Source organism: Phasianus colchicus, chromosome 3 (assembly GCF_987193195.1).
Source record: "Phasianus colchicus chromosome 3, bPhaCol1.hap1.1, whole genome shotgun sequence".
Classification (NCBI taxonomy): Eukaryota; Metazoa; Chordata; class Aves; order Galliformes; family Phasianidae; genus Phasianus; species Phasianus colchicus.
Genome location: NC_143438.1, coordinates 91397752 through 91424155, shown reverse-complemented (window position 1 = coordinate 91424155; position 26404 = coordinate 91397752). Strand labels below are relative to the sequence as shown.

At 47.8% G+C, this 26404-nt stretch overlaps 1 protein-coding gene and 1 long non-coding RNA gene across 2 annotated transcripts in view; one reads left to right on the top strand and one right to left on the bottom strand.

Annotated features, from left to right (window-relative positions):
* Window positions 1-327: 327 nt before the first annotated feature.
* LOC116227784 (uncharacterized) lies at window positions 328-8310 on the bottom strand. Its single transcript, XR_004166652.2, has 3 exons — window positions 8076-8310; window positions 6830-6995; window positions 328-483 (listed from the first exon to the last, which is right to left on the bottom strand). It is a non-coding gene; the product is annotated as an uncharacterized LOC116227784 (long non-coding RNA).
* Window positions 8311-8322: 12 nt separating this feature from the next.
* Window positions 8323-26404, top strand: part of PTP4A3 (protein tyrosine phosphatase 4A3) — a 43038-nt gene continuing 24956 nt past the window's right edge. Inside the window, exon 1 of the mRNA XM_031591284.2 lies at window positions 8323-8505. The gene's annotated coding sequence lies outside the window, so the exon portion shown is untranslated. The remainder of the gene's footprint in view (window positions 8506-26404) is intronic.

Genomic DNA, 26404 nt, shown 5'->3' with positions numbered 1-26404 from the left:
GTATTGTTTTAAACTGTTTCATGAAGCCAAAATAGGATAGGAAAGCCCATGGTGCCTGCCTTCTACAGCAGAGAGGCCGGAGGCTTTTTGCAGTTGTTTCCCTTTCCCTGATAGAGTTGCTGGTGTGGTTTTGAGATTAAATCAGCATTTTCTGCAATTCTTAGCTCTCCTCACAGGGCAGCTTGGTCTCTAGACTGCCATTTGAACCATTCCAATCGTAGCAGCTCTGAGGTTTCCAAAATTATGAGTCAAGCACAGGGAAATCCTTACACTGATTTAGAAACAAGATTAAAAACAAAACATCAAAAGAAAAACCAAAGATGGGAACTTTCAAGTTGCTTCTGGTCTTCGAGCCTTTAATGTTGAGAGTGGAACAGTCCCACTGTGGTGTTTCTGGGCACCATCACATCTGCAATTCCAGATGTAGTTTCTATTCTACATTTTCAGACCTTGGTAGTCGCTCCTGACCCAGTGAGAGCTTTCCTGCAGGAAAAAGGAAAGACCAATGAAGATGGTTTCAGTGTTGCTGATGTCAAAGCACAGCGTGCATACAGAAAAAGACATTCAGGTCCTGTTTCTAATAGCAGACGTTGTGGAGGTCCTTGAAAGATCTCCTTGATCAGGTTCCCAGTGTGATTAGCACTACTACAGCAAGTGGGAGGATATTCCACTCCCTGAAAGTTTACATCTGTGAGGCAGAGCGCAAAAGGAAAAACATGGCCCTCACCTCTACAGGTGGAGAAAGCACATCCATAAGGATGGAGTAAGCTGAGGTCCACCAGCACTGGACTGTGGGATGGCCAGAACAACAGAGTTGGAGCATCAGAGCTGCACAACTGACTCAAACATGGGCATGCTCTGTCCACACCCAGAGCACCTCTTACTCCCAAGGGTCAGAGCAATGCAGCACCACATTCAACCAATAAAGCCAGTCAGACCTGTTCTGTCCAGCCCCAGAATATCTCTTCTCTTGGTCCCCTTGCAAGGTCAGGTTGCTCCGAGCTGCAGTTTTCAGCCCTGCACCTATAATTCCTGCAAAGAGGACACGAGCCCTGTTCTGTTTGACCAATTGATTCTACTTGTTTCTAGGAATGCTGTGAAAGTTCCTCACAAAGTGCACGGTTTTGGTTTTGTTTCTGCTGCAGAGACTCTTCCAGTCCAAAATGCCCATGATTCTATGATTAAAGCTTACTTTGATCTTTCTTCAAGGAGTGGGAACTTAGAGAAACGAGTGAGGAAGCTGCAATGGCCTGACCTTAGAGACAGAAATGCAAGAGTGGAAATGCTAGTGAGAAAAGCAAAACCTTCAAAATCTTTGCTGCAGATGGAGGAGCAGGATCAAAATCAAGGTTGTGCCTACTTGGAAGATCAGCCTACATCAAGGCTGACTGGTTCTGGGTCCGCAGAAATAGTCATAAAATGGCTTACAGGGAGGGAACCTGAAAGACCATCCAGTTCCATCCCCCTGTCATGGGCAGGGTTGTCAGCCACTAAATCAGGTTGCCCAGGATCTCATCCAACCTGACCTTGAATGCTTCCAGGGATGATGATGATGATGATAATAATAATAATAATAATAATAATAATAATACAATATTCTTTCTACCTCAAACTGCTACTATTTCCATAATACTGAGATGACCAAAAGCATGAGTTGGACTTTGCACCCCACAGGGTTCAGAGGTAACACGACCTTTTGCTTCTGATGATCTCACCAGTCTGATATTTGTCCTCATGCACTCCCCCACACTCCATTCCATCTCCCCCCTAACTAGAAACACACATTTCCAAGTACCATTTTCCAGACCACGTTGCAAAAGGTAAAGTGGGACAAACTTTTTCAGCACAGCTTTGACAGAACCTCCCTGCTCTTACCTGGCCCCATGTTGTCCCTGCCCCATCAGACTGTTCCAGCAATCTCCAGCTCCTCTGGAGTTCGCCTCTTTGTGGTGTTTGTTTCTTTGCCCTTCTTAAATAAACCACTGGCAGTTACTATGGCAACACGCCTCATTCTTTCTCCCTCCTCCCTAAAAAGTCTACTTCTATTTAACAGGCTTTTAAAAAGACTATTTATACTTTCTTTTGTTATCCTGCCCCTGCTCCCTTGCAGCCAGACAAGGGCAGGCAGGGAGAAGTGCGTGCACGAGCCGATGTTACTAATAGTGGCTATAAACACAAGAGCGAGCCACGGGGATCAAAGCTGTGACCTTCATCAAGAGACGTTCTGCATCTCAGATGAACAAAAAGAAAACCTGAGACGTGGCAAACGGTGAAGAGCAGCTGGATGGGGCCATCCCCACCTTCCACAAAAGGCCGCAAGTCTCCAGAAAAGCATCATGTGAAAAGCAGTCATGCTATCACTGCAGGCAGCTTCCACCTTTCATCCATCCTCGGTGTCAGACGTGCGTCTGCTCTGCTGGTAATTGGATAAAAAGAAGAGCCGTGCTCCTTTCTGTTTCCTGTGAGAAAGAAAGGCTGCCTTCTTCTCTTTGCTTTTTCATCTTAAATCTCAGGGCTATTAGCAAGTGTCAGGGCTTACTTCCTTAAGGCTCATTATATTATTTCAACGCGCAGATTGCAATTTATCTTAACCCTTAGCTAAAGCAGTAGGTGTCTGAATTTTTACCATGGCAGCTTTTCTCCTATTGTTTCTCCGGCATTTCTGCTAATGCAAAACAATGAGTCTGAAACAGTCTCCATTGAGAAGTTTCGCTTGCATCAGGCTGGTGCCAGAAACCACACGTTTTTTGGTCATCTTTAGGGTGTTCCAGGAAACATATTGTCAACGGAGCTCAATTTTTCAGTAGGAAAAGCAAGTAGAAGAAAGACTCCCCAGCCCTTCCCATCTTCCCTCCACATAAAGGTAGCTTTCAAGATCTCTTTATTGATGAAGCATGACCCCAAAGATCATTAATCCATTTCTTTTCTCGCTTGTGATTTCTGGACAGCACTAGACACTCCAGAAAGGGTTAAGATATCTAAAACTTCAGCCTCAATAAGCAGCTAGCAAAAGTGTCCTGTCCCCAGGGTAGGATCAGTGTATGAGAATTTGCTCAGATCATGTAATGTTTGTAACTTGATTTCCTGCCGGAAAGCTTCAGTGGGTGGAGTTTCTGCTGAACCAGACAGAACTAGAATTATTTCCTTCTCCAGATTGCTTCTGCATGTCCAGTCAAGCTCAACTGAATTAATAGCAACCGGCTCATTTCCCCCACACACCCCTTCCCATTCACTTTTTGCAGTGGAGGTGCGGGAAATATGTGATAATCTTTCTGCCTGAGGATGTGGGATGGTCCTGCAAACTTGGCCAAGTCCCCTTCTTTCTCTGCACCTCTTACCCAGGGCTTCTTGAATTCTGGAGAAAGGATGTCCTCATGACCAGCTTGCTGCCCTATTGATTTCCTACATGACCTTGGGAAAGTCATTTAACCTCTGCTCTGTAAAATGGAGAGGAAACCAGTGGGAGGCTTGGCCTCCCTGCTGCCAGCACCAGCATCAAAGTACGGCCCACCAGGACTGAAAGAAGGAATTTCTCCAGTTTAAGCTTTAAAAAGTCACTATCTTTTCCCTGGAACAGTGGTGGATTGCCACAGAGGTGCTTCTGCAAGAGAAATACAGCTCCCATGCTCCCAGCTGCAAACTGATGCATGTATCCCCTGCCTCCATCACTCCAGAAACCATGAGTTTCCTTTGTAACCATCATTGAGAACAAACAGGGCTCCTTTAGAAGGCCAGATGCTCCAGGTGCTCTATTTCTTATCAAAGTTCTGGACTTCACCTAACTTATTGCCAATGTGTTCTAAGCTGAACTACAGTAAAATGCTTTTGTCTGTATAAAGAGCATCCACAGAGGGATGAGCACATGCCTCGCCAAGTGAGATTCTACAGATCCTGTAGGAGAATTAAGAGCCAGGGCCAGCTTTCTATGCCAGGTAGAAACTAGTAGCTCCAGGACTCTGTTGGCTTTGAATGGTGCCAGGTCAAGTTATTTGGCATTCATCTGGTAACCCAGACACTTCACCATGAATGTTAAGAATCACAGAATATCCCAAGCTGGAAGGGATCCATAAGGATCATTGAGCCCAACTCCAGGCTCTACACAGGACCACCCAAAAATCAGACCATAAAATGAAGATGGACAAATTCCTTTCCCCCAGTCAGCATTCAGCAGCACATTTTGCAAACCTTTCCCAGTTACCCCAAACAAAAAAAAAAAAGCACTCTTTTTTTTTGTTGTTGTTTGTTTTTGGCTTTTTTTTTTTTTCACATGAGACCAAGCAAAAAACTCCTTCAAGGCACAGAGACATTTCTGAGCTCCATTTTTTCTCACCCTTTTCCAGTTGCTGTCTCCGTCAGCCTGGGGCACACCCTGCCCCTTCCACATTGATAGTATCGTGCCCTTAGGATGTGTCTGCTCTCCCAGGTAGAGCTTGTTACACAGAATAGTCCTTTCCGTAGGGGTGGCTAAATCTGGATGCTTGGGTGTGAGATAGAAAGTAGGCGCTGCTGCTTATCATACAAGGAAAATTATGCAAGCTTGTCCTTTCATAGGAAAAAGGAAAGGAAAAAGCTATTTTGATAGGCTGATAACTTCGGGCAGTGAGAAAGGCTCTTGCAGCATGTACCAAGTTTTCCAAGTGCCAGATGAAGTGGGTTACAGATGGAGCAACCAGCTGTCCCTCAATAACTTCCTTAAATCAAAGGATTTGATCAAATCAAAATGCTTCATCATCTGGAATTTAAAAAAGGACATAACTTGAAGACTATTGCATGTAGCATCAATAGATGGACTTCCACCAAGCTGTAGAACTCAGATTTTTATCTATTACTAATAATCCTTCCCTACCTCCTTTCTGATTGCTGGCTTGCTGGTGTGGGAATGCATGTGTATGGCTTAGTTTTTTTAATTGCAATCAATTTGCAGACCACCTTCAGACATGTTGGAGACCACCAGTAGAGCAGGGACCACATGGCTAGAAGCCCTGCCCTGGGAGACCCGTCCTGCCTTCCCTCATGTGATTAAAATACCATTCCACATTACAGTGTCTGCAAAGATTTAACCAAGTTCTCAGAACACATGAAAAACCCTGGATTATGCCATGTGCATCAGCAAGCAGGACTGAGCCTCAGCTGCATTGGATGGCAGCAAGGAGGCTATCTAGCCATGAGCAATGATCCCTGCATAGCATCTCCCATCTCTGCCACATGCAAATGCAACTTCTTAGTGCCTGGGCCTAGCTCTTTCTGTCCTGAAGCCTTCATCAGCTATTAATACCCACGGAATCTATGATGTATGCAAACAAGGTTTTGATGAGTGTGGGAAAAAGAAAAGCACTAACACATATGAGTGAACTTCAGTTTCACTCATATGCTGAATGCAATTCAATTAGTCAGTTCCTTCAAGTGAATTCCAAGTGTTGGTCCAGCTATTAAATGACTCTTCATGAACAGGTAAATGCTCAACTTTCAGCATCTCCTGAAGGAAAAGCCCATTTAATTTAAATGAAAACAAACCAGCACAATAACACCTAAATTTTAATCAGAACTTTTGCATATGTACACACACACATATATATTCCAGCTTTCTCAGCTCTCCCAGAAAGAAGTACTCAGCAGACACTGGGTCTGCTGCACAGCAAGCTAGAGAAACCCAGGTTGTATGTAATGCAGGTGAATATGATGTCTGTCTACTAACTGGAAACCTCATCCAGATGTGCAAATCCCAATGGAACACCATGTCTTAACTGTTCCACCAAAGGAGTAGAAAAGGACCTTGTGGACTTGGTGGAGAATTTGTTCACTTCAAACACTTAGTAGACAAGAAGGAGCAATCGGTGTTGAAACATTCAGACTGACATATCAGGAATCCATGTTTCACATCCTACCCTGGAGGAGTTGTTTCTCCTGTAACCTTTCCAAACTGGAATTATCATTTTTCTGCTGCTTTCCTCCAACACAGCAGCTATGAGAAGCATTCTCTGCAAGTGGCAAAAGACAGCAATTTTTTCCATCATTTATGTGTTACAGTGCCCCGATTCAGAGAAAGCTTTTGCATTCAGCTGAAATGGAAATGACTGAAGGGCCATGGAAAAAATGATTACAGAAACTCAAACAAAGCAGGTGCATGGGTGCTGTTACCATCCTTTCGGGAAACATGGTGGTTGCACGGACTCGATATGAGCAGGTGTTCAAGCTGTAATACAAGCACTGCCACAAACACACATTAAAACACAGCCAGGCTTTCCACTAACTCTAAGGCAGATACAGTCCTCTGGGATTAGCATCCACACAGAGGTTACAATCCTCCCACATTGCTTTTCAGTGCATTATGCTGGAAACTGTGCTCAAGGATGCTAACGTTCACAGGAGATTGTCGATATTTCTGCTGCAAATCCATTCAAATTCAGGAAATTACAGCTAACGTGAAGCCTATTTGATCCTCTTAAGGCAGTGACCTGATTGCAGAAACATTTCTCAGATTGTTTTTCTAAAATATGGAGAAGTAAGTTGGCTGAAGATGAATACAGGCTTGCCAAGAGACCTGAAGGTGTTCCTCATATCAATTTTTAATACCTCCATTTCCCCTTCAGCTTAGAGAGGACAAATGCTCACCTGCTAAGGAGCAGAAGCAAAACCCAATCCTTTGCCCAAGAAGTTGTGGATGCCCCATCCCCGGAGGCATTCAAGGCCAGGCTGGATGTGGCTCTGGGCAGCCTTGTCTGATGGCTGGCGACCCTGCACATAGCAGGGGGGTTGATCACTGTGGTCCTTTTCAACCCAGGCCATTCTATGACTCTACGATTGTATGAAAACCGGTATGAATTTTTACCCAGGGCCAAGCAGCTCATTCCCAGCAAGACTTCAGCCTCTTCCATGAAAGAAGGATCAAACTTTGACATTTGAGGGCATTTCTGAGATGTGCGGGAGGCTCGTGCTGCTGCTCCTTCTTCTTTCGCCAGCGCTCTCAAGCTGAGATTGCACTCGAGTGCTCGAATCTGCCATGTGACATTTCAAATGGTAAGGAAAGAACAGCCTGCCAAACAGCGCTCTCAGGTTCTCGACTAAATAAAAACAGATTACTGGCATTTGCTGCATTTGAAAGGAAGGCAAGCAGGCAGATCATATTCACAAACAGTAAAACAAACACATTCCCTTGGAGCCAAATGCAGTTCCCCCATCATGCCTGGGAAACCCCATGGAAGGAAAAAGGGTCACGCTGTTTCAGCAAGAAAGGATTTCACCAAAAATACCCAAGTAAAGCAGCTGCAAAGTTGTTTTTCTTTGTGCTGGATTTTGTTGTTGTTGTTGTTTCAGTTTTCTTTTTTTTTTTTTTTTAAAGAAAGCATTCACAAGTGGGTTTCTCGGTCAGTTCCAGCATCACCAGCACTAGCAGGAGTGCTGTGATCCCAGCATTGCCAAAAGACACGCTCTGAGTATTTTGCTAAAAAAGTTGATGTGAATAACAGATGATTTTCTCGCTTAGAAAATAAAACCCAAGCGTCAATAGCAAAGGAAGTAACAGTTTTGTTTCTGTTTTCAGTGAGGTTGTATTATAAGGTGTGAATTTGCTGGTGTCACATCAAGGTTAAGCTTATGCTATGCCTCTCCCATGCGAGGGGAAGGAAAGAGCTGGGTGTGCTGATGGATATCCCTTTTATCCAGCTGCCTACTTGCCAAAACCCAACATCCTCTGAAATTCATCAACAGGTTCCAAAGTTTTAGCACAGGAACCATTCTATATACTTATCCACATACACTGCAGTCGTGTAAGACTCATTGCAACAAGCAAGCTTGGGAAAACTGACTTTTGTTGCTAATTCTTTTGTGTGTGTTGCATTGAGAAATACTGAACCATTTCTTTCCTCTCATTCCTCTGGAAACATTCAGAATGCCAGATGAGACATTCTCAGGTTTTGCTTGGAGAACTTGTAGGTTGGCCCTGCTGACCCTTTTAACGCAACGTGCTCTTAGAAATGGAAAGCTGCTGGACAGTTCTGCTTTCTGTGTATCTGAGTACAACTTCTGAGAACTAACTGTCTGTCACCCCCCCCCCCCCCCAAAGAGGCCTATCGTACCAGGTGTACGGTCTCCCATGACACCGAGCCTCCTTCCTCGAACCTTCTTCCTCGAACCTTCTTCCCCTTAGCTCTCCCCGCCCCTATACGGCATAACTGTGCCCACTTCATAGCCACGCACCCATACACCATAGCCCCGCCCACTTCTTAGCCCCGCCCACTTCTTAGCCACGCCCCTTTGGTAAAGTCCCTCTATCTCTCCTCCTCCCCTTTCTCCTCATTGGCTCCGCCGCTGCCACGTGACCTCAAGCGGGGGCGAGGCTCTTTGGGGGCGGGGCCTGCGGCGCGCGCGCGCGGCTCAGGACCAGCGAGAGAAGGAGCGGCGGCGAAGCGATACCGGCGGCGGCTGCATGTGCGGGTGCGGAGCGGAGTGCACGGCGCGGGGCCGAGCGGGGAGGCGCGGCCGGAGCTGGAACCGGGCGAGCAGCAGGTCGGTACGCACCGAGAAACGAGGGGAATTGGGGGTGGTGGCCGGGCACGTGGGGCCGCCCGCGCAACAATGCCGGAGGTTGGGGGGGGGGGAGGACGGACCGCGTGTTGCCGTCGCTCCACGCGGAGCGGGGCCGTACGCGGCACGATCGTGGCAGGGGAAGCGCTGAGCGAGGCGATGTCGCCCGCACGGCGCAGTCGTGGCAGGGGGAGGCCGCCCGCGGGGCGATCGCGACGAGCGGGGGCGGCCACGCAGGGACGCAGCGCTCCGCTGTCACGGCGGGGAGTGGGCGCTGCGTTCTGCGGTGCGTCCGGAAACGGTGCCGGGGGATTTGCGTGGTGCTTTGCAGCGTGGGGGGGTCCGGCACGGAGTGGCACGGTGCGGTTACCTCGGGAAGGGGGGGCAAACGGGGGTCAGGGACGGCGTTGCGTTGTGGAGTAACCGTGGAGGGTGTAAGGGGAGTCCTGCGTGGTGTTTCACGGGAGGTTAAAGGGGAGTCTTGCGTTGTGCGGTAGGGGGTCATGCACGGTTTGTGGCCGTGGGGGGAGGTAGCGTAACGCTGCACGGTGCTGTAACCGTGGGTGTGGTTTTGGGGGGGGTCGTGCGTCTGTTGCACGGTGCAATAATCCTAAGGGAGGAATAACACAGCATTGCACAGTGCAGTAATAACGGGAGGGGTGCAAGGGGGTCCAGCACTGCGTTTCAGGGTGCAGTAACCCTGGGGGCGGGGGGTAAAGTGGGTGATGTGCTGCATTGCACGGTGTAGCAACGATGAGGAGGTACAAGGGGGTCATGTGTGGCTTTGTGGTAGCCGTGGGGGTCGGGTATGATATTGTAACACTGCTGGGGGATAGAGAGGATCACGCACTGATCGTGAAAGCAGCTGGAGTTTCATGCACGATGCTGTCTCAGTGCAGCAGCCCCAAGGAGGCCACGTGCAGGGTTGCAGACTACAGCCACTCATCCTAATGGGGCTGTGCGTGGTGCTGTGCACCAGCAAGGCAGCTCCACACAGAACTCGATGTCGCAAGGGACAAGTATAATCTCCCTTGTAAGTCCTGATTTTGGCTCTTTGCATAAAACAGCATCCATTGGATTGGATGTGTGGGGTTGCAGTGTCTTTCTCCACCCTACATAAGGTGGATAAGTGACTGGGATTGCTAATAGCAGCAATGAGCTGGAATCTGGCACGTTGGCGCTGCTGCCAGTTTCTAGTTAATTCGGTTACAGCTTCGTCTTCCTGCTCACGGGAGCTGAAACATAAATGGGGCATCTGGAGCTGTCAGGTTGGCTCTTTGTGCAAGCCCAGCATCCTTCGTGCTGAAGGAGGATCAGCAACCAAGCAGCGCCTTAAAGAAGTCCTGTTATTTATTGATAGCAATGGGGAAGGAGTGTTTTGGGCAAAGGTGTAGGGGATGGTAGATACGGATCTCCCTACCCAGTGTTTGTATTCTGCAGTTATAATCTTTCCTAATGCTGGGGGTCAGATCATTGCTAACAGTGCACGATGAAAAGCTGCGGGTGGATTTAAAGCTGGGGGAGCTGTACACTGTACACCCATACACCCACCAGCATTGAGCACTGATACCTGTATACAGCCAGGAGGTTAATCTCGTGTTATCACTAGGCTTCAGAGTTAACCATCCAGGTGCACGCAAAGGGTGTTGCAACATCAGCAAAGCTGCATTTCGGGGATGTCAGGTGCCAGCAGCCGCCATCAGATTTGGCACTTGGGCAGGTGAAGGAAGTGACTTTTACCCTTTGGTGAATGCTTTGCACTGGAATCTGCTCCCTCTGGAAGGCGATACTCGTGTTTGCACGGGGCTGAAAATAGTTGTGTCACCAGAGCCCTGTTGGCTCTGCTTGCAAAAGCTGAAACCTTCTGTAGGACCACAGAGTGGCTGGGGTTGGAAGGGACCTCAGGAGGTTTTCTGGTGGGTTGCACCCTTCTTTCATTATTGCTCTTTTAGTTTCATTTTTATGTGTATCTCGATAACTGGAAATCACACGCTGGTTTCCAGGCAGTTCCTGATCATAGAACCAGTAAGATTGGACAGGACCGTTAAGGTCATATCCAGCTCTCTGCCCATCACCACTGTGCTCACTCATAGAATCATTGAGGAGGAAAAGACCACTGAGATCATATAATCCAACTCAATCTATCACCACTGTGCCCACTAACCCAGGTTCCTCAGTGCCACATCTGTCTGATGAGCAGCATCCTTCAGGATCAGTCTGCAAAGTGCATTTCTTTGATTTGAAAGTACAAGTGCCTATAAAAACATTGAGGGGAAAAAAAACACCACACATTTAGCCCCATTTCCAGCTTAATCATCCCCTGCAGATGATGGAAATCAGTACCTTGAGGTCTAGCAACACTTGATATCAAAATAGCCAGCAGTAAACATTGGCTCCTATCAATAACTTTAATTACAGTTTGGGTTTTGTCTTAAATAGCTGCACGCTGTCACACTATAGGGAAATCCAAGGTTAGCATCTGGATGGATGTGTTTTTATAGCCTAAGTGAAAAAAAATAGGATTTCTGCTCCTATTTTTTCCTATACTGTGCTGTTGTGGAAGAAAGCAACCAACTCTGGGGCTGGAAGCATCGGGTTTCTGTGCACTGCATGAGGCCGTCCCACCTTTGGGACATCCTCATCTGCATCCTGAATGGAAACAATAAGTTCACTGCTTAAATGCTTATTTTTTTTTTCTAATTTTATCCCCAATGGATGGAGGCGAGCAGCACCCGTCGCTCCATTGCAGTCCCATTTTTATGTGGTTACACCACTTTGCGAACATGAGAAGGGCCTGGATTCCTATGGCAAAGAGCCCTTAAAATTTCAACAGCCCTACCTATAAATCTATAAATATATTCAGCGTGAAAGGCAATCTGCCTTAAAAAAAAAAAAAGCACAACTCATGCTCTTTTTTTAGTCCAACTGCATCTGCCTGACTTGAGTGCAATGCAATGCAATGCGTCTCCAGAGCGGAGCGCTGATTTATATGGACAAAAAATCATCATTGCGGAGTGAAAGACTGGGATTTGTCAGCGGGGGTGGGAGGCGGGGGGCAGCTTTTGCAGAGGGACTTTTACTGATGGTTTGGTGCTGGTGGAAGTGCGGCACTGGTGGGTGATGCACTCGGAGCCCTTTGGGTGCGGAATGATGCATTGGGTGAAAATTAAAGCGAAAAAAAAATGGTAACGCAGGGAGATCCATCTCTCCAAGCAGGAGCTGGGTGTTGTCCCTGTGTCTCCAGTGCAAAGCACACGGGGTCACCTTGCAGAGTAAAAGCCGGGGACCGCCGGCCGGGTGGGGAAGTGCTGCGTGTGCACTTCTCGGGGCTGCGCGGGAGCTGCAGACAGCTCCTCACGTGACCGTCTGCATTTCAGATGATCACTGGACCACTTTGCCAGCAGCCTCCTGCAGCTCGTCGGCTGCAAGAGAGCTTCTTTCTTCCTTCCCCTCCCCTTTCCCCACCATGCCCCCCCCACCCCAAATGCCTGATTTCCAAACAGGAGGGACGGACGGCTTTGACGGAGGCTGGCTGCAGCTGCACACAGCTTTGCATCCAAATGGTTTCCTGGAAGGGGAGTTGTTTTATCTTAAAAAATAATTTTTCCTCTCTTGTCTCCACGCTGTTTGAATGTCAGGTTTCATTTCCCATGACATGGGTGGGGGGAAGGAAGGGTCAAATGCCTTTCATGCATGGGTCTCCCCGCTGTGCTATCACGCCCAGTCAATGGCAAATGTGTCCCCTCTCATCTCTGTGATAGTTCCTGGCGATTTCCTCTTTACGTCACTGCTGTTAATAAGATGTTTAACTTGGGAGCTGGCAGCACTGCCGCGTTATCGTGTTGCAGAGGGGAGGGGATCAAGTGCCCAGGCAGCCTGGTGTTGGGGAAGAACAGATCGAGGCAGCCTTTGGGGTGGGGGAGAGCTGGGTGTGGAGCTCTTCACCTTTTCTACATCTCATATTTTTAATTATTGTTATTTTTCCTTTAAGTACTCAGGGAAGCAACTCAATCCCTGCACCTGCTGCATTGCTGGAGTCAAGAACTTGACTGCGTTCATCTCCCTCGTGAGGGATGTGGTTCATTTGGCATAGAATCATAGACCCATTACGGCTGAGAAGACCATCATCTAGTCCAGCCATCAACCCATCCGCACTAAACTATGCCCCTCGGTGCCACATCCATCCTTTTCTTGAGCACCACCAGGGACAGTGTGTCCACCACTTCCCCAGGCAGCCTATTCCATGATGCACGGTGATGCTGGGTTGACCACTGGACTAAATGATCGTAGTGGTCTTTTCCAACCTTGATGTTTCTACAGTTTTTAAGTGGTTTCTATCTACTTGCCCAAATATAGGCTCTTCTTTCCTCTGCCCCTCTCCCCCCCTTTTTGCCTTGCAATGCATTGCATGAGTATATTTGATGACTTTTTTTAGCATTATCACCTGCAGAGCCAGAGCCACCCCAAGCTCCCAGCTTGGATGTCCCTTGCATGTTGCTGTTTAATGATAGAGTTAAAGAGTCTCTGTAGATGTGTCTGGACAGAAATAAAATCCCTCCTGGCTGTGGTTTGCAAGGCCGGCTTGTTGGGAGCGGGTGAGTTGGTCAATAAGTGCTTCCAGTGACACCCTTGGGACTTCTGCACCAAAATGGAAACAGTGGCGTCCTTCAGCCTTTCTCTCCTCACCACGCCGTTTCCTTCCCTGCTCTGACCTGCTGCTCAAACCCTCTCCTTTCTGCTGTGTTTTTCCATAACTCTTTAGAGCATGGCAGCAATGAGAAGAAAGCCAGCACAGGGCCGCAGTGCTGATGCTATCAGCCTCCATTGCTTTTGGCTTTTTGGGATGTGGCAGCTGCAAAGCTCAGCATTGCTTGCACATAGCTCAACCCTTCCAATTTGGGGCTTGAGGGTCTGAAGACCCACCTCAAATGCCTGCACCTCGTATCACAGACTGGCTTAGGTTGGAAGGACCCCATCCAACATGGCCTTGAGTGCATTCAGGGATGGGGCATCCACAACTTCTAGCTCTAGTTAGGGGTTCTGACAAATAGAAGCTTAATTCCTCCACTGGATTGCTCTCTGAGTTCTCCCAGTCTGTACACATATCTGGGATTCCACAACCAAAGTACTGCACCTTGCACTTGGCTTTGTTAAATCTCATTATGTTCACGTGTGCCCATATTCAGACCTATCCAGATCCCTCTGAATGGGCATCCTTTCCTTCTGTGGTGTCAACTGCACTGCTCAGCTTTGTGTTATCAGCAGATTTGCTGAGGGTGCACTTGTTGCCATCATCTGTGCCATTGATAAAGATGGTAAAGAGTACTGATCCCAAGACAGATCCCTGTGGGATGCTGCTCATCGCCAGCCTCTGCCTGGACACAGAGTCTCTGACCTCTTCCAGAGTTCCTTCTGGTCACCCTAGTGGGTTAACTGAGATACCCCAATGCAGGTAGTGAGTTGAGAAGGTCCCCATAACTCGAAATGAGCAATGGGGTGAGTGATGAGGCAATAGGATTTGGCAAGAACAACCTCTGCTCCAGTGATGGCATCTTCTAGGGCTTCCAGTGTTCAAGCAGAACCTACCACTAGCTCAGGCTTCATACTAGTGATTTCGCACAGAAATCTATTTTATTATTATTTCTTAGGAAGAACAAAATGTTTGCTAGCAAATAGCTGGAGGAGGGCCATGTGATGAGTTGAGTGTGCATGCAGAACAGGTCTCACCTTGCTGGTGGGTTTTTGGTGGGTTGCAGTCAAAGCTCTGTTTTCAATCCAGGAAAGCAACATGGATGCAGTTTTCAGCTCTCTTGGACTTAAAGAAAGTTTTGCATCCAAGCTATGCAAGCTCACATTTAATTGCTGGGTACAGGAGTTAATTTTTCTTGCTTCTGCTGTGCAAAGCAGCCCTTCCCATGCAGGAACAAGGGAAAATTCAGATGAGAGTCAGGGTGATCCCGACTCAGCACATGTCCCCGATCTGGGCAGCCACCAGGGGCCCCTTTATGTGAACGGGGTCAGCAGCTGGGAAATTGCAGAACAAAGTGCCTCCATGGTAATTCCCAGCTGCCATTAAAGCGGCTTTAAAATAAATTCCCTCTGAGAGCAATTCCAAGTATTTGAGGTTTTGAACTTTTCCGGAGAGGACTTTGGGAGCTGCTGTGCTGCACCCTGGCACTACAGGGAAGGGACTCAGGGGAATTGGTTTGATCATCTCAGCTTCTAGAAAATGCTTTTTAATGTATATGCCATTACTTATAATGTATATACCTGTTATTTATATGTATACATAGTGATTTTTGCTTAGCAGTTGCTTGTGCAATGCAAGAAAGCGCTGCTGGAAGCACAGTTTGCATTAAACTTGGGTACTCAATAAGCATTGCAGGTGTTGCCCTTGGGGCTTGATGGCCCTCACCATGCCACCTTACCTGTCCCCACTTGTCCCCGTGGGCTGGGTGCCCCTCTGCTGTACGTTCCTGAGCCAGCACTGCTTGGTAACGTGGGCACAACAGAAAAATAAACTCTGCAGTGAGCTTTGCTCTCCCAGAGCCCCTGAAGCTTGCTTAACAAAAAAAAAAAAAAGCTTTGGAGCAATGCAGTCTTTTTTTTTTTCTTTTTTTTTTTTTTTTTCTCATGCTCATGAAAATTCTCATACCAAAGCTGTAACCTCTGCTGCCCCGATTTCATTTTTTTTTTTAAGGTGGAGTTTGGGGGCATTTGAGGGGAGGTTTATCCAGCCTTTGCATCCCCCCTTTCACATCCCATCAGTGCTGGTAGCAGGGTTCTGTCCACGCTCACACCTCTGTGTCCCCATAGTCTTTGCCTTGTGTGTGTGTGCTCAGAGCTGGCTGGGGATGCACTGAGCCTGTATGGGTTCAAACCATGCTGGAAACCCAATTGCAGTGGTATTTTTTACCCTTCACCCAGCTCAAACCAATTTTATTCAATTCTTTGTGGACTCCTTTTTCATTCTTTCACTTAACTGTTCTTCACTTTGGCAGCTTTTAAATTAATGATTGTGTTTATAGTTTATTATTATTGTGCATCGGGGGGGGGAGAAATGCATCTCCTTAAAGACAGAACGGGGAAATGGGAGAAAACTTCAGATTGCATGGGATAAGAGCTCAGTGGGTGCAGTCCTTGCTCTTGGCCAGGTCCAGACTCCCATCCCCAATTCATATCCATCAGACCACACACTGAGCTCTCTCCTTTCTCCCTCCCAAACTAATCCCTCCAGCCCCTTAGGCTTTGTTGTTGTTGTTGTTGCTCCTCTCTGAATTCCTTCTCATTTACAGGCTCGCTGCCAGCATACAACACGCTATAAAAAGGGGACTTGTTCTTCAGGCTCCCCTCTGGTACAGAACATTCACACGAATAGCAACCCAAGTCGGCCCCACTCCCCCCTGCTAGTACTGAAATGTTGGTAGGGTGCTTGGAGGAGCAGGGCTGCTGTCTTAAGAGAAGCCAAGTCGAATTTCATGGAGTCCAAATCCAGTCAGCAGTTAAGCTCCCCTCCTCCTCTTGTCAGCTGGAAAAACAGAGCCATGCCTTTATTTTATTTTTTTTTTTTATCCCTTCTCAATCCCTATGCAGTTTCCCCAAGAGGATGCATAGGCAGGCGCATTGCAGTGGATTTATAGAATCATAGGATTAAAAAGTTTGAGGTGGAAGGGACCCTGAAAGATTATTTAGTCCAACTCCCCTGCAGTGATCAGGGGCATGTACAGCTAGAATTTGCTTTGGGCAGGTATGACCATTGGGCACAGCTCCCCTGACAGCTTCCTTCTTCAAACTATGAACCTGTTTGCCTACAGCAAATCCTCTGGACACTTGCTGCTTGTGAAGTGTTCTTGCTTTTAACTTGAAGAATTCAGTTGTGGATGACTTGGACCCATTTGTTCTTGTGCCTGCATTGGCTTTTAGAATCACAGAATGGCTTGGCTTGAATCGACCTCAAGGACCATCTAGTTCCAACCACCATGCTCCAGTATTTACTGTTTCCTGAGTCTGCCAGCCTAAATAATGCCAGTGTTCATGGTCTGAGTGTGGCTGAGAAAGGTTTTGCTATTTTGGGAGCTCTGTGCTCATTTGTAGGGGCATTGAGATGCTCATCCCTGTATGAACCATGCAGAGCTCTTGCTGAGCTGCTCTTTTCTCAAAGCTTTCCCAGTACTGCACCATCTAGACCTGCAGAAGAACACTTTGCCATCAGCTGATATCATTACCACCCTATTTTGCAGTGCAAAAAGCCTTTTTGGCAGAAGAGGTTTTTCTTAATGCAGCCTTACTAACACCCTTCCCTTTCCCTCCAGCTTGCAACCTTGGGTAGCAACACCACAGCTTGCTGCTGGCCATGCTAATCTCGTGCTAATCTGCCCTGATTGTGTGAAGCAGAAGTTTCCTGTATGTGGCTGAGCCAGGTGCTTTGCTCAAAGTTGATGTTTATTTATGACATTTAAGTTCATCAAAACAAAGTGCACGTGTGTCTGTCGTACTGGTCCCTTCCAGGTGCATGGGGCTATCTATGATTTGAAATGATTTGGTCGAAACCCCACTGAGTGGGCTTGAGGCTCTGTGCATAAAACCTTGCAAAACTCAGGTGATGGTTGGGTACTTGCTCAAATGTAGGAATCTGCTTTCACCTTGGGGGTGATAAATTGTCACTTTGGTGTCTCATTTCCCCCACTCTTTCTTTTGAATAGCTTTGTCATGGATTTTGTCAAGGAAAGTCATGCTTGACCAATCTGGTGGCCTTTTATGATGGAGTGATGGTGTCGGTGGACAAGGGAAAGGCGACCGATGTCATTTACCTGGACTTGAGCAAGGCCTTTGACATGGTCCCCCATCACATCCTTATCTCCAAATTGGAGGGGTGTGGATTTGATGGGTGGACCATTCGATGGATAAGAAACTGGTTGAAAGGCCGCAGACAGAGGGTGGTCATCAATGGCTCCATGTCCAGGTGGAGGCTGGTAACGAGCGGCGTCCCCCAGGGGTCTGTCTTGGGACCAGTGCTCTTTAACATCTTTATCAATGACACTGATGGCGGAATTGAGTGCACCCTCAGCAAGTTTGCTGATGACACCAAGCTGAGTGGTGTGGTTGACACGGTTGAAGGACGGGATGCCATTCAGAGGTACCTCGAGAGGCTGGAAAGGTGGGCCCGGGTGAACCTGATGAGGTTCAACACGGCAAAGTGCAGAGTTTTGCACTTGGGCTGGTGGAATCCCAGGCATCCCTACAGACTGGAAGGAGCGGTCCTTGAGAGCAGCCCTGTGGAGAAGGACCTGGGGGTCTTGATAGATGAAAAGCTTAACATGAGCCAGCAGTGTGCCCTTGCAGCTCAGAAAGCAAATGGTATCCTGGGCTCCATCAAAAGAGGGGTGGCCAGCAGGGACAGGGAGGTGATTGTTCCCCTCTACTCTGCTCTTGTGAGGCCCCATCTGGAGTACTGCGTCCAGGTCTGGAGCCCCCAGTACAAGAAAGACGGGGGGCTGTTGGAGAGGGTCCAGAGGAGGGCCACAAAGATGATCCAGGGACTGGAGCACCTCCCCTATGAGGACGGGCTGAGGGAGCTGGGCTTGTTCAGCCTGGAGAAAAGAAGGCTGCGGGGTGACCTCATTGCAGCCTTTCAGTACCTAAAGGGACCCTACAGAGGGGAGGGAAATCAACTCTTTGAAAGGGTGAGTGACAGCAGGACAAGGGGAAATGGTTTTAAGTTGAGGGAAGGGAGATTTAGGTTGGACGTCAGGGGGAAATTCTTTACGGAGAGAGTGGTGAGGTGCTGGTACAGGCTGCCCAGAGAGGTTGTGGATGCCCCAAGCCTGGAAGTGTTCAAGGCCAGATTGGATGGGGCCCTGTGCAGCCTGATCTAGCATTAGGTGGGGAGGTTGGTGGCCCTGCCTGTGGCAGGGGGGTTGGAGATTCATGATCCTTGAAGTCCCTTCCAACCCTGGCCATTCTGTGATTCTTGGTGCCTTTTTGCTCTTTCCTAGGAGACTGTGCTCCTTCCTGGAGATGCTGAGATCTCGTCATGGTCTGGATGCTCTCGTTGGCAGGTGGAACTTAGTTGGTACCTTTGATGCAGAGAAAGATGCTCTAGGTGTCCAACTGACCTGGTCTGTTGGACATCACCAGCCAGATCTTACGCTTTCTCCAAGTTTTCATGGAATAGAATCATAGAATGGCTTAGGTTAGAAGGAACCATTAGAGATCATCATGTTTTCCTTTACTTAGAAGCTGATTTCTGTGGGAATTTCATCCTTAAGCTGAACTACATCAGCATGTGCCCGTTTGCAATAGTTTTATATTCCACTGCAGCGTTCTTAATGCTGTGTTGTCGTTAAACCACGTGTAAATTGGCATCATTGAGGAGGAGCTGGGCTCTGCGGTTATTAGCAGGATTATTCTTGGCTCTCCATTTACCAGCCAAGCTGCTCTGCTGTAATAACACAATTCCCAGCTCCTCACCGCTGTCGGGTGCCAACCTGACGCTGAGGATCAGCAACACATTCCTGGGAGCAAACCAGCAAAACCCATTGCTTCGCTCCACATCAAGTGGTTTTCCACCCTGAGCTTCTCTTCTCCATGCCATGTGGTTTTGTATGTTACATCGGGCATTAAATCTCCAACCCAAATCCTTAATAAGCAGCCCGCAGGCTCCTTCGCAGCCCAGGTCTCCCATTGTGCATTGTGTCCTCCTCACTGGTTTTCCTTTATTTTGTGGCATTGTGTTTTCTGGCCACCTAAATCACCCTCCACTGCTTCCAGCACTTGTTGTGGGTGCAGGTGAGCATTTTCTGCCTGCAGTTGCTCTTCCTCTTCTCTCCCCATTTCCTTGATTTGAAGACAGGGGTGCATGTTTTGCAACCTTCCGCTCCTGTTGTTCATTTCTGAGAAACAAAGGGGAAGGAACCACAAGCAGCAAAGAGCCCGAGGTTTGGGGACTGGTTGTTTGTTTGTCAAGACTAGAAATGTAGGAGATGAGAGGAGATTCTCAGCAAAAGAGAACCTCAGTTACATTCAGGCTTGGGCACATCAGAACTAAGGGCAGTATAAAGGACTAATGAAGTGGCAAAGGATGGATGGAGCATGGCCACAGTAGCTGGAATGGGAGGATTTCATTGAATCATAGACTCTTTGAGGTGGTAACTCCACCACATCCCTGGGCAGCCTGTTCCAATTCTTCACCGCTCTTTCTGAGAAGAAATTTTTCCTAATATCCAATCTGAACCTCCCCTGAAACAACTTGAGGCTATCCCCTCTCATCCTGTCACTGTTAACTGGGAGAAGAGGCTGACCCCCACCTTGCCACAACCTCCTTTCAGGGAGCTATAGAGAGCATTGAGGTCTCCCCTAAGCCTCCTCCAGACTAAACAATCCCTATTCCGTCAGCCAGTCCCCGTAAGACTTGTGCTCCAGACCCATCACCAGCTTTGTTGCCCATCTTTGGACATGTTTCCTCATGATATGGTTTTCATGGAGGTGTTACCATTGCATCTCAAGTTGTTTTGCACCATATTTTTGCAACCCCCTGATTGGCCTCGTTTGCACAGTGTTGCCCATCTTGGTGGCATTGTGGCATCACCTGCAGTGGGTTTGGTTGTGGTTGGCCATAAAGCAGTCCCAGGGGTGCCAGTGCTGGCAAGGAAACTCAGGCCAGCTGCAAGATGCTTGGGAGAGGAAATAAGATGTTGAAGCACAAGATATTCTGAGGTCCAGAAAGGATAGAAATAGGTTTTATTAGAGCATCTTGAGGGCTGCTTAAGATCTTTTTCCTTGGACGTAGCAATTTACCAGATGAAAGAAAATGTCTTCAAGCAGGCATCTAGACAACTTGGACAATCTGTTTTGGAGTTTGCAGTCACGTTTGGGGCAGCAGGGAGTGTTGCTCGCCATGTTTATAGCTGGGCAAAGCAGAGCGGCGTCCTTCAGGGAATACAACAGTGCTTATGAAATGGCTTCCACAGGAGTGATTTCCACATCTTGTCTCTGTTTCAATGTGCATCGCTGATAATTTTCTCAGGTGCTGATACAGAGCAGAAGCTGTATTTCTGCTCACAGGAATTGTCTTTGCGCAAAGCAATGAGCATGCAGTTTTCTCTTTTCTTTTTTCCCCTCCTTCCTACTGGGGAGGCATGGGCATGTAATTACCACCAGCTGTAATCCAGCATGACCAACTGTCTTTCTGGCAAATGCAAACACAGTAGGAGCCAAAGGCTATTGCATGCCCCAAATAAAGTGATTACGGCCCCCAAGCAGTTTGCAAAGTATCCAGGATCAACTTAATGCCGTTTTCTCAAACCCAGAAGTCTTGTTTTGATGGCGTTGGCTGATACATTTGTGGGTTTTTTTCTTGGTTTCTTTGCTAAGCCACCTGCCCATTGGCACTGGCTGCATCTCGATGTACACCTGCAGCTGCCAACAGCAAAACATGTGGCTGCTGTTAGTGAGCCTCCTGCAGATTGTGCTCTGTTCAGGGCTTTCTTGCTAAAATTATTCCTGGCTTTAATTGAAACCAGGGGTGGGCAAAGGAATGTAGCACTGGCTGGCACATGGCTTTGTCCAATGCTTTGACCATCTGATGGAAGGATGGAGACACCAGCATCATGCAAGGAGCCTGGATGAGCCATCCTGGAGGACCAGTAAGATGATGAAGGGCCTGGAGCATTTCTTTTACTAGGAAAAGCTGAGACACCTAGGACTGTTCACCTGGAGTAGACAGAGAATGGATCTTACCAATGCTTATCAGTATATAATGGGTAAGAGTCAATCGGAGTGGGCCAGATTCATGTGAGGGATATGACAGGACAAGTGGCAGCAGGCACAAAGTGGAACACAGGAAGTGCCATATGAACAAGGGGAACGTGCAGCCTACTCTATGGAACCTGCTTTAGCAAGGGGATTGGATTAGATGTGGTCCCAGAGGTCCCTTCCAACCCCTATGACTGATTTCGTGACCCCACTGTGCTTCTCCTCCAGCTCTCAGCTTAGATTTACAATGAAACCCAAAGGATTTAACTTTCTAGCCCTGAGCAAACACAGCTTGAAGTGATGCAAATGCATGACCTGACCCAAATCTCAGGAACAGGTAAGTATTGCTTCATGCAGAGCTGGCTGCCTCCTTTGCCCCACTGTGAAAAACTTTGCTTTTTTGTCATTCTCCCCAGTGCTTTTGACAGAGGAGAGTGTGCTATAGAATCATCAAGGTTGGAAAAGACCACTAAGATCATCTAGTCCAACTGTCAGTAGCCCAACCAGCAGTTGAGCTCAGCTTTACTGACTGTTCATTTGAAATGCTGTTGGTTGTCACCCAGCTGGAGAGGCACTGCTGCTCTTACTTTGCACTGATGCAAATGATCGCTGCTTTGCACCAATCTGAAATGCTGCAGCTCAAACCCAGCTCTGTTCCAAGCAGAAGGTTTGGGGAAGGTGGGGAGGAGATATATGGTGAGAAAAGCTTTGCCAGTGTCATGCAGTTTAATGATAGAATCATAGAACTATTAGGGTTGGAAAGACCAATAAGATGCAACCATCAACCCATGCCTGTGACCACTCTAGACCTTTTCTTAATGCCTTCAAGGATGGGTGTCAGCATTTGTAATGTGACAGGCATCCATCCTGCCCCCCCTCCCCTGTTCTGGCTGCCAGCATCCCCATACTGCTGCCAGCAAGGAGTAATTGGGTTTCACAACCTTTCCAGGCTCCCACAAGATTACTGGAGGGAGAGGAATGTGCCAGAGAAAATACCCCCAACTGCTGTTAAAAGGCATGACTTTCTCTACTCCTTCCCTCCCTTTGTCACCCTGGGGTGCCTTTGCCCTCCTGGCCTCCCCTTCATGTGCAAATAATTGCAGATGTGATAAGCAGGAGCTGTATGGCTTTCCTATGAAAGAGCTTGTTGCTTTTCCTCACCGTGCTCCTGGGACAGAGCTCAGCCACTTGATATCAGAACAAAAAATCTCATGGCTGTCCAGGACACACCCTTTGCACAAGGCAGTAATGCCTCTTAAATAATGAGCCTGCTATATTCTTATTCTGTCTGGGTGAAGAGTGTGTCAGCCAGTTGCAGCATCTGTAACATGTTTTCCAGGAGGGTCCAGGTAGCACTGGAGTCTCAATCAAATCTATTTCACCCAATCCTTTGAGTCCCTGAATTTATTTCTCAGTGCTTGGAGATGAAACATCAGATGAAGGAAGCACCCCTACACATCTTGGGAAATAAAGTCATTGAATCATTAAGGTTGGAAAAGACCACTAAGATCATCTAGTCCAACCGTCAACCCATCCCCATGTCCACTAACCATGTCTCTTGGTTGGTTGCTGGGCAGGAAGGTTGGGAAATCTCCCTCCTTGATCCTCCTGCTCCTAGAAAGTATGAAATCCTTAGCAGGCAAGGTTAATTTAAGCCATTTGGATCCGTTCTTTGTTTCCAGTGATGCCTTGAAGTGAGAGCATTGCTTGGAGAGATGTGGTCCTGGGTGGTGGGGATAGTGGTTGGTTTGCTGTTGAATTATCGCTTCCTGATTGATGTGACACTAGGAATGCTGAAAGTGGGAATAACTGATGTTCTCTGCTGCTCTTTTTTTGGGGCACCACGACCCCAGTCATTTTTTGCCTCCAGCAAGAAGAGCTCCTACAAATTCTCTGCAGAAAATCTCACTGCATTTGGTATGCCAGGGATGGTGTCTTTGCAGTGCACTTGCCTTGGTTTCTCTCCCAGGCTAATTACAAGCCACTTGGACTCTCTCAGGCGGCTTTGGCAGGTGCTCTGCTTTTCTAGCTCCAGCACCGGGGAGCCCCAGCCACAGCCGTCAAGTCTTTCCCCAGCTATTAGAAAACGTCTTCCGTTGCTGGAATCTGGGAAGTGAAAGGGACCTACACAAATAAACTTCTCAAGGGCAGGGAGTCAAAATATCCCTGGGCACGTTTGGTGGAAAAAAGTTAACCAGCTTGAAGCCTTGGACTTGCTGCTGACCCAAACTTGTTGACAAAATATGGTGTTATTAATTAGAGTTGCAGGCAAATAGCCTGAGGATATTTAGCAGAAGGTTGCCCATCACAGTGGCTGAGACCTCCCTGGGCAGCATCGTGAGAGCAGATCTGACCCTGCTCTGTGGAGAGCTCTGCAGAAAGCTGAATGAAATCTCTTCAGGATGTATTTGCTTGCCAAGCTGCCCTGAAAGCCAAGGCTACTGTGCAGTGCTCACATGGAGAGGATGATGCAGCAGACCATGCTTTCTTGTTCTCTCTCTGGTCTTCTTCCAGCCACAAACTTCGTCTTTCAAGAACATAATGCCTTTGGACATGTACCTAGGGACTTGGCCAATGCTATGGGTTTGAGTTTTATTGCTAAGGATAACGTGTGGAGGGGTCTCAGCTTCCCACAATGGCTGTGGGAGCATGGAGGTTCATGGATAGTGGAGCTACAGCAGGAGGAAACCTAAAGTCAGATTTCTTTTCTCAAATTTAGTCCTACCCATAGCATCATCACCTGGGCAGAAGCAATAGCTTCACTGTGAAGTGAAGCGCATGGTCCTAAACCTCACCCCAATTAGAACTGCATGGTTTTGGAGATGCTCACCATCCTGTTCCACCAGCTAGATGATTAATTTTGTATCACAGCAAAGCGACTGTGGCTCTTTTGGGTGCATTCACAGCATTTCATCTGTAGAGCAGGAGCCGTCTGTTCCTATAGTGGCTGGCAAGTTGATTCACAGGATGTCACTGCAGCGAACAGCCCATCTGCTTGCTTCCCTCAGCTTGAAAAGCAAGCAGAAAGCAGTGCTGGCGCTGGCCCAGAACAGAAGCTATGGGATTCCTCCTCAACAGCGTGACAGCAAATGCTTGTCTCACACAGGGCTGGTGCTGGGAGGCTCTCGCCTGCCGAGCCAGCAGCAAAGCCCATCCTGTTTCAGGAAGAACTTGCCTTGGGCTGCCAGAATTCCTGCGCCTAAGTGAGTAAGTGTGCTGGAAAACACCTTTGGTACATGCCGGGGTGGTGGAAATAGGGCTGCCAGTGGACAAATGTGCTCATGCACATGGCACCATGCTTTGAAGAGATGGGTTGCACCTGAAAGAGGGGCTGTGTAGTTCCCTCAGTCTCATTGAAAGGCTGAGATCATCTCCAAGGTAATGCCAGGCACATTTAGATTGTGCCCCATGTGGGTGAAGTGTGCTCCTTGAGGTCCCTGGAGCCTCCCAACTGAAATCCCGTTGCTTGGAATATGTAGTTTTTTTGTTTTTCTTCCTTAATTCAAGTTATGCTGTGCTAACCAGCAAGTGGGAGCAAGATGCCTGATCGTTCCTCTTGTGCAGCCTCTTGGCATGGTCTTGCCCACAGTGAGACCACTGCAGGAATGTGGAGCAGCCCAACAGTTCTTTGCGGAGCAGTGATGGCAAGCAGCCCACGTTGCACAAGTGGGGTTTTCCCATCAGACTCTCCAGCTGCTATAAATAACAGGAAACACTTTGTCATCTCTGCTCTGGAGAAGGTCAGGAGCTGGATTCTGTGGTCTTTGGAGTTGTAATGAGGATGGAGATGTCTGCAGAAGTATCATGGGACAGCCTGCTTGAGGCCATTTGATTCCTTGGACAAAGAAGTCTTGAGCACCGGGCTTTGATAAAATTGCTTTAGCCACCCTAGTGAAATTAACTTATCCTTCTCCTCATTCCAAGAATCACAGAATGGATTGGGTTGGAAGGAACCCTAAAGATCATCCAGTTTCAACTCCCCTGCTGTAGACAGGGTTGCCAGCAGCTAGATCAGACTGTCCATCAAGGAAGCTGGTTCCTCCTGAATCATCCCTGAGTCTAATGGACAAATCCTTTGACTCCTGGGTACCTGTATCCTCAAAATGGCATTTGTCTTAGGCATGTCTTGCTGGAGAGCACTGTCTATAAATGCATTGATGCCACAGTAAGGCTCTTATCAAAGCTCTGCTTCTTTCCAGTTGCCATTCTCTCTATGCTCATGGATGGTACTTTGTAGGGATGTGTCCTACACTCCTTCTGAAGTTAGAGAGACAAAGAGAGACTTCCAGAATTTGTTTTTTCCTTTCTCTGTATATTACTTAGAGAAAGAATAAAATGCAAAAATAGTGTTTGTCCATGTCTAGCTCCTGTGGAATCAAGTCACACACACATTTTCTGGCTAGTGGTAGTGATGGATCTCTTTTTGGACTGCATTATTTCCCACTGGGCATCACCAGCGTCTTTCCTCATGCTTCTCCCTGCACACTCAAAGAGTTTGCTGAGACATCTCAGCAGCTTTCTCTGCTTGTGGATTGCTGGGTGGAGAGCTGTGCAGGGAGGAGGCAGACGTCTGCTGCCTCTCCCTTTTCCCCAGCAGCTGCAGGAATGCTTTGATGTTTTCTCTTCCAGCCCCAAGCACCCAGGACCAGGATTAACCACCAGTCAGACCCCTCCACCACCTCCAAATAAATCTCCAGAACACAGACAAGGCCTGCTTAGAGGGGTCCTGGCATTCCCTGCTTGCAGGATAAGAGTTAAAAATAATTTCTTCCCTTGCACCTGCTCCTCCAAAGCCAAATCTGAGTTTTATTTTTACAGCTCAGATTTCCTGGTGATTGTTTCCACTGACGGATGAGGCATAGGAACAGGGAAGAATAAAAAAATCACACGTCTCAGTGGCACAAAGAGGATAGGCAGCATGGAAAGTCCTCATGCTACGTGTGGGTTGGAGGGAGCCTTTCCTCTCCTTACAACTACGTTTCAAATCTGAGGCAGAAATGATGGTCCTTAGTAAAAATGCATGATTTTGCCCCATTTTGCACTTTTCTTTCAAGGGGTGAACAATTGCAGATGGAACTGGGTGTTTTTGGGAGTGTTATTTCTGCTTGTAAGTAGTTTCCTGGGTCTG